The following is a 7,963-nucleotide window of genomic DNA, read 5'->3' on the forward strand; positions in this document are numbered from 1 at the left end:
GCTTGAATTTGTTCATGAAAAAGGTGTGGGAACCCTGAAGATGGCACGTGCATGTCTTCTTTTAAATCATCGTCTCGCAGGTATCACCAATTCTGTCATCACAACTTGTGATTTTGTTGGTTCGTTCTGTAAAATCAGCATCTATTGCATGTCTGGAAGTGGAACTTCCTGAGGTTTCCTTTCCCAAATCAAGCGTCTATGGACAGGAGGTGTTGAACGTTGCACAGATTATGAAGACCCCTGAGTGCAAACTGTGATTTTGGTTATATAACTAAAGATTTGACTTGCAGCGTACCCTGCTGTGTTTTTATCAGCAGTCATGGTGATACAGAGGGTGGGGAGGCATGCATGGTCCAATCTGGACACTCCAGCTCTTTACATTCTTTATTTTTTATTTTTTTGGCGAGCGGAGCCGTGATACGGCGAATGTGACAGCTTGACATAAACATGAAGCAGACACAGCGAGCACAACATTAAGTTGTATTTGAAAACTCAGCCTGTCCATCAGCCTTTCATCCAACTATGCCAACTTTTCCCTCTCGGCCAAAGTGCTACATTTTGTCTTTGTCTAGCTTTTTTTTTTCCCCCACAAAAAAAAAAAAAATGCATAAAAACTGACAGAAATGTACCTGCAGTGTTGTTGCTGATGGTGGGCCTTACTTCTGTCACAAATTAAATCATCATGGAGAGCCAGAGTAGTACCGGCTGTGCACAAACAGGCCTGAATGTTTTCAGTTCAACACCCAAGAAGGAAAAAGAGATGTCTCGAGTCGACGGTGTGGTTTTCTGAGCTGGTCAGTCGAAGTAAGTAAGTAAAGCTATTGGCTTACAGAGTAAACAAACGCCAAATTATTTCTTCTGCAAAGCAGAGTTTCTGCAGGTCGAGCTAGTTTCAGCTTTGGCTGACGAAACAGTTTATTATAGGACACATATGATGCCAATTTATGGATTTTGTTCCCACTAACTGATAAGCACATAGAAACAAATGCATACACGTGTTTGCACGCTGCATGTCACACCAGTATTGTATAACCGCCTTGTATGGATGCCGAGAGCTGCTGTGTACGCAGCATGCAGCACGCGTGCAACACATAGAACAACAACGACGTTACTTATGGGCTCGGGTGGCGCACAAACAAGGTAGCAGCTATAAAAATGATTTAAAAGGCAAATAAATCACACATTAGAAAAGCAGCGCTTTCTTTCCGCAGTCGGAATGGACTGCACACCGACGCTTAACACAAACTGGGAACGATCAAATCACTCAAACACAAATAGAAAAAGCAGACACCATAAAAATCAGCAGCAGCAGCAGCGGCGCTGATCCACTCTTGCAGCTCTCGCAGGTGAAAAACATCTGTCTGACATACAGTTGTTTTATTCATTCTCTTTCATCAGCGGAGCCCACCTGCCATCCAGTCTACCTTTACATTTCCTCGTTTTATAATAACAACAACAACAACAAAAAAAAACCTGGCCGCCGTGAGAGAGACAGGTGTGTGAGCCAGCTTGCAATGCTTCCTGCGCCTGCTGGTAACAGAGACTCATCTATAGAGCCAGCAGGGGCTTGGTGTGACCAGAAGGGAGGGTTTACACTTGTGCAGCACACACTATTCCCGTCAGATACCCTGTCACGAAACGGCACAGACATCGAGCAAACATAAATAAGAGGACACGACAGAGCGGGAGGCAAACTAGTACTGATGTAACACGTCTGGGTCTGTTCCTCTGAGGTTCCAAACATGCAAATACAAAAAAAATCTGTCTCTTCCTCTTCGATCACTGCATTTATAATTAATGAGGAGATTTATGTTTTACATACAACATGATCCTGGAGTTTCCTGTGATATCCAAATTCACCCCTTTATTTATGAAAGGACCGGAGCATTAAGAGGAGAACAAGACCAAACCTGATCTTGGCTTGGATAAAGGCGACGGACGTGAGGTGTAATTGACTGATCTGGGGGAAGCAAACCTGATAGGGCAGCTGAACAGGGCCCCAGCGCAACACCACCTTTGTTTAACCGGTCATTACCCCCGTGTAAACCAGCACGGAGTTCTCCTCAGGTGCGTCGGCTAATCTCCCTTTATACCTGCGGTGATAAGATAGACTCCCTCTTGATCCCCGTGTTTCCTCCTGCCATAACTCTGGGGCTGGGCCTGTCACAGCATGTCTGACATCTGTCAGACAGAGGAAACAGTGGAAAGAGAGAGGAGGGGGGAGAGGAGCATGATCCAATGAGGCCCTAAGATGTAGCGGCTTTATTCGGCATGTAGCAGACCTTTACATCCTTCTGAAACCAGTTTAGATTTTTCATGTTAATTCATTTTAGGATCTAAGTATGGATTTAAAAACACACTTTCACAATCTGAAAAACGACTTCCTCTGAAGCAGTCGGTCACTTTTTGATCTCCGTTTTGTAGAATCTGGGGAATTCCACTGAGACAACTCTTCCTTTATAGATGTGTACAGACTTTTCTTTATCTTTCTTTCTAACCTAATTCCACATATATATGTATATGTAAGTCTAAATTTACTGTATGCTGTGTTTATTTTCTGTCATTTATATCTTCTGCCAATAGCCTCTGACCCGAGGTCCAGAGTCAGTTCACCCAATGTATGAAAAACTGGCTTTCATTTTGAAATTTATGCAACAGTAACATGTTTTTTTCCCCCAGAAACAGTACGCCCATTATGCTGGATGATTCACTGAACTTGCTGTCAGTGGTTTTTATGGGGACTGCATTGTTACAGAAAGTAGCTCCGACAAGCATCTCTGATCTCAAGGTCTATGAATTATCGAGGGGTAACCAGAACAAACTCAGAAAGGGACCTGCAGATAATAACACGCAATCCGAAGTGTTTTAAACCCCACACACACCCTGACAAAGAGAGAACACCATTGACGGCAACAGCCTCAAAAACCACATTTTCTCCAACAGCACCCTGCGCAGCCCAACTGGAGTCCTGGATTTGGTCACGTTGGGGACCCGTGATGACCTCTAACTGAAATTCAACTTAAAGATCTTAAAACCTGGGAAGAAAACCCCGAAATATCTGCAACCATGTAGGTAATTTGAGAGAACCTGCACCTAAACAAGGGGTGCAGCACAGGCAAAAGTGCAAGATCGCGTGTGAAGCCAACCACCGAGCCACCGTCTTTTTAAAGAGCTGCCGCATGTTGAGCTAGACAACTAAATTTTTAATGCCGCGCCCCCCAAAGCCCCTCCTGCCATGTTTCCAGACATTGTGACAAGCCTGTTTGGATACTGCGCAATTGCTTTGCAGCAGCTTGAAGCTAATATGATCAAACACACCACATAGCAACCTGCTCTGGAGGTATGGTGTCAAGGGATGGGAGGGGAAGGGGGAGAAGGGGGTCTGCATCAGAGAAGGGGAGGGAGGCGCTGAATGGGACGAGTCAATAGGGGGTTCGCGTGTCTAGTGCTGCCAGGTGTCTGTTCCCATCCCAAAGCCCAAAGCAGCAGCTGACTGTACCCATAACAGCCCAGGAGGTACCCTCGATGACAATAAGACATCATCTGCAAACGCTACAATTACCCCCTGTCACTCCGCTGAGCTTCTCTGTTAATTACACAAACCATTTCCTTCAAGATGGCTCGCTTGGCTGCCGGCCCAGAAATCTATCATTCCTGTATCTGCATCTGTCGGATCCATGAACAGGTTAATCAGGTTAGTCATGAGTTAATACAGGTGGGCTTGGATTCAGGGGGACAAGCTGGGCACTCGCCAATAGAACATGCTCCACTTCAACCTGCCAAGCTGAGCTTCTTTTTTTCCATCATTCACACCACATCCTGTTTGTCTTCCTCTCCGGTGTGTCTTTCAGTGCTCCAGCTGAGCAATTATCCAGCTCCAGACTTGTGAATATCAACCATGATTCCTGATGAAAAGCAAGTCGCTACCTGCATGTGGACGGGGAAGGCAGGGGTGGTGGGTGCTCGAAAACCACATGCTGCTCTGCTTCGATGGATACTGATAGCTCTGTTTGCACAGCGTCGTATCGTGTGCAGTAATACTGGACTGCTGTTTACTTTGTGCGTTACATTTTTCCATTGGGGGATAAGTGGCTCTTTGGAGAAGCAATGCCACTAGCGTGCACCACCTCCTCCTCCTCCTCCTCCTCTACTCCCCCATAGCGGCATTAGCCGATATTTCCAACTGGCATCGCCTCAGCCACATCTGTGTCCTTGTTTGGACATCGTCATTGTGTCTGTTGTGGCAGACTTGAGCCCTCTCTCTCTCTCTCTTTCTTTCCCCCACGGAAACATAGCTGGCATGTTGGCACACAAACCACGTTAATCTCTATTTACCCCCAAATTAATTCTTGTGTGGAAAGATACCTTCTTTTTAACCGTACGTTAATGTATTTATCCCCTACGGACGGACAGGAGAGGTATGTGGCTGACAGGAAGGAGATGGTTTAAGCCACCTTTTTTTATTTGCCCCAACATCACAGCATGCATTCTGTGGGGGATTTCTGCTATGTTCCACTCATTACAGCCCACCTCTTCCTTGGGGGTTGGAAAGCACGAACGGGATTATTCGTTAAGTTCAGCCAATACAAATTGGGATGGGAAGTTTAATTGCTTATGAAAAAATGTTTGATTCCATCCAAGTCAGCCTCAGTAAATTGAATTTGGTCTTAAAGATACAGTGTACTGTTTCATACTGGTTCCATTTCAACTTATTGACTCTTCTCTTATTTGAATTTGAGTTTTTTTTTGCAGCAGGGATCTTTTTAGTTGTTTTTTTGTTTACCCTAAAAGAGAGTAGACCCACGCAAACCACCAGCAGGATGTGTCAGTCAGATATAGAGCATCTGTACCCCTGAGAACACAAAGAGAAAACAATGATTCAGAGCTAATTTTAACTTTGGGAATCTAGAACAGTCCAAGTACCCAACTTGTAACTCGGTACAGTGTACAGTATCTTCAGTGAGGCTGCACACTCACAGACGGCACAAATCTTAACATGGCATTATTCTCTTTTTAAATGATTTTCACGTTGCGATAAGCTTTTTTATTATTATTTTTCATTTATTTTGTTGGAAAAACGACCCTTGATTACTTCCTAGCTTCGTTTTACTGGTTTAGTTGCAAGTTAAAGAACATTTTAGTAAATATTGAACTGAAATAAGCTACAACTTCGTCATATAACTGATCACAAAACAGGTTTTTGTGATCTGTAACTCTGTGTGATGTTTATCTGTTGGAATACATTCCAATATATGAATTGCCAAAATCTCCACGACCGAGAAAACTTCACCCACAATTTTTGCTGTGGATGTCAACATCCCCCCATCCATGGACAGGTTTGTAAATACATCACCTGGGATATTGTGAATGGGAGCCCTGTTAATACACAGAGGTGTTTCAGAGCCTTGTAAATAAACAGCCCTGGAGGTGTATCTCATTATGAGCCATAAGGAAACATTGGCTGCTTTTATAGGGACTGAGGGTGTGTGTAATGGGGAGGGGAGAGAGGAGGGGTGGGCATTTCCGATAAGCAGGCAGACCCACCGCTACCAGCAACCAAACCTCCCACACAGCTACGGGTCACCTGAAACCACACAGACCCCCCACTTCCATAACCACAGTGCCAGGCTGAGCAGGAAACAGAAAAACAAAAAATTAGCCAAGACATTTGGCCCGGTCCTACACATCACACACGCCGTCCGCCTCCGCCGCTCACTCGATCTCACCACATGTTTTGAATGGGAGGCTCGATACAAATCTTGTTTTAGTTTTTTGCACGCGTCACGAGAAGTGTAAATATTAAATGGTCACATGCTCAACAAACATACTGTTCTCACCTAAGTGTGAACCGCAAGAGGCTGAGACAGAGCCGTGCTGGATACGTGGAAGCCTTTTCCATTGTTTGAGATGCTCAACTTACTCAAATATTTCTGTTTTCGTGGGGGTCTACTCCGGTTTGAGGGCCGATTCAGTCGATTAAAGTTTAAATGTCTGATAAAAAGTACAAAAGCATGATCACTAAATCACTGTTAACATCAAATTCTGGATGTTGACGCACAAAAAAAATGACAATAACCCTCGGTAACCTTTGGTATGGCGTGTCGAGAACATACTAACTCTTTAGGGGCTCGTACTGCGTCAGGAGTGTGTGTTCACTTCAGTGAGCCAAATTACACCGAGCTGAATTATTACATGACCACAGAGAATGCGCAGACACAGACCTGGCAAGAGCATAAAGAGAAATTTGCATGGCATAAATGTATTTTTCTGTTTTATATACTGAACTAAGATGGCTAAACTTTAACCCGGCAATCCACCCGGCAGTGGAAGACACACTGGCTGTACAGCATATTCAAATCACAAGATTCATCTCCTTTAAGCCGACAGATGTGGTGTTAATAAACAGGTGAGGGTCGTAGCTGCGTATCGGTGAAAGTTTTGCAGGAAGTTTGGAGTGTAGCAGCATCGAGCACACAACAGAAGGTCACCAGTTTAGATGTATGAAGGAAAATAAAGCCGGCTGACTCATGAGCCCATTGCTTTAGAGCTCACTGTAGTGTTGGATGAATACAAAGTGTGTGAATACATATGAATCCTCTGTTCGATGGAAATAAATTCCATGAGGATGTACTACTTATATGCAATTTCTCTCAACTGAATGGAGGATTCATGGTAGATCGGGCGGTGAATGTAAATGTGTGTGTGTGTGTTTTTTGTGAAGGGCATCAAATCAACCTGGTTTGCATTGAGCCAAAAGGAAAAAACCCAAAACAACAGCAGCATGATAAAGTGTCAAGCCTTCATTAATTAAAACAAAGATCCAGTACACAACAAACAACAATCGGAATAAGACCAGGAAACTAACATCGATCCAGATTCTGCACATAGAGGAACTCACAAGAGCAGAAATGATCAGGATTAACAAAGCCAAGACACTAACTCAAAACATTCATGTCAGTAAAAAGCAGTTAGCACTCAGTTTACCTTGGATTAGTGCAGCAGAGGTTCCTGGTTCCTTGGCAGAGTGGAGGCCTCCTGCTACATCATGGACAGAAAAACATGATCTCCGGTTTAAAGAGGTCCCGTGTGGCCCAAGGCTGATGTGAATGAAGGCATTAGAAGAAGAATACAACACATATTTCCTCCACAAAGTCGTCTTGAAGTGACTTGATCAGACTTTGACAGGTGAGTTTGCTACTGACATGCTAGCAGCCATGCAGCATCAAAACAGAGTGGGCGGGGCCATCAGAGCTTAAAAGCACACCTGACTGCAAAGGTGTGTCAGATAGACACCTGTCCATAAAGGAGAACCTGCGGTGGCCACAAAAACACAAAAACATTCTCACTTACAGGTGATTAAACACTAATCAAAACATAGTTATGCATATTATATTTGATTTCTGCCATATTCTGTAAGCAGAGTCCCGTAAATCTTGAACCGTTAAAGAAATCCAACAGCGGCCTGTGTCCGCATTAACCTCTCCAAATGACCCACAGAATATAAAATGTAACAGTTTTAATGGATACATAATGAAAACAGAGGACATTTTGTCTGGAAATTGATGCTGCTGTCGAATTTCTTAAGCCTAAATCTTATTTTCAAAGCACACAAAAAATGTTTTAATTCACCTCAAATTATTAGTGTGGACACAGACTAAGCCTTTAATGCTGAACATGCCCATGTGATGTTTTGCCTGCGCTCACATTAATGGTAAATAAGGGAAATGAACACACTTGAATTATGGATGTGTCCTCAGCGAGGGATGCGTCATAGAGCCGCTCGCCGTGCCAACGCTGAGAATGACTTCAACATTTTTTCTGCTAAACCAATAAAAGTACAGTTAATGCCCGGCTCTGCTAGTACGCTTAATGTCACAGCTTTTATGAGAGAATTTTTTCTTTCATGAAATCGAAGCGTAAAAGGTAGTATTCATTAAAAAAAAAAAAAAAAAAATGCTTAAAT

General features: G+C 43.6%; 1 long non-coding RNA gene across 1 annotated transcript in view; it reads right to left on the reverse strand.

Annotated features, from left to right (window-relative positions):
• The window catches only part of LOC113747898 (uncharacterized), a 144,374-nt gene extending 137,028 nt beyond the window's left edge, over positions 1–7,346 (reverse strand). The window contains exon 1 of the long non-coding RNA XR_003463973.1: positions 6,985–7,346. This is a non-coding gene — a long non-coding RNA (uncharacterized LOC113747898). The remainder of the gene's footprint in view (positions 1–6,984) is intronic.
• Between the last annotated feature and the right edge of the window lie 617 nt (positions 7,347–7,963).

Source organism: Larimichthys crocea, chromosome XVI (genome assembly GCF_000972845.2).
Source record: "Larimichthys crocea isolate SSNF chromosome XVI, L_crocea_2.0, whole genome shotgun sequence".
Lineage (NCBI taxonomy): Eukaryota > Metazoa > Chordata > Actinopteri > Sciaenidae > Larimichthys > Larimichthys crocea.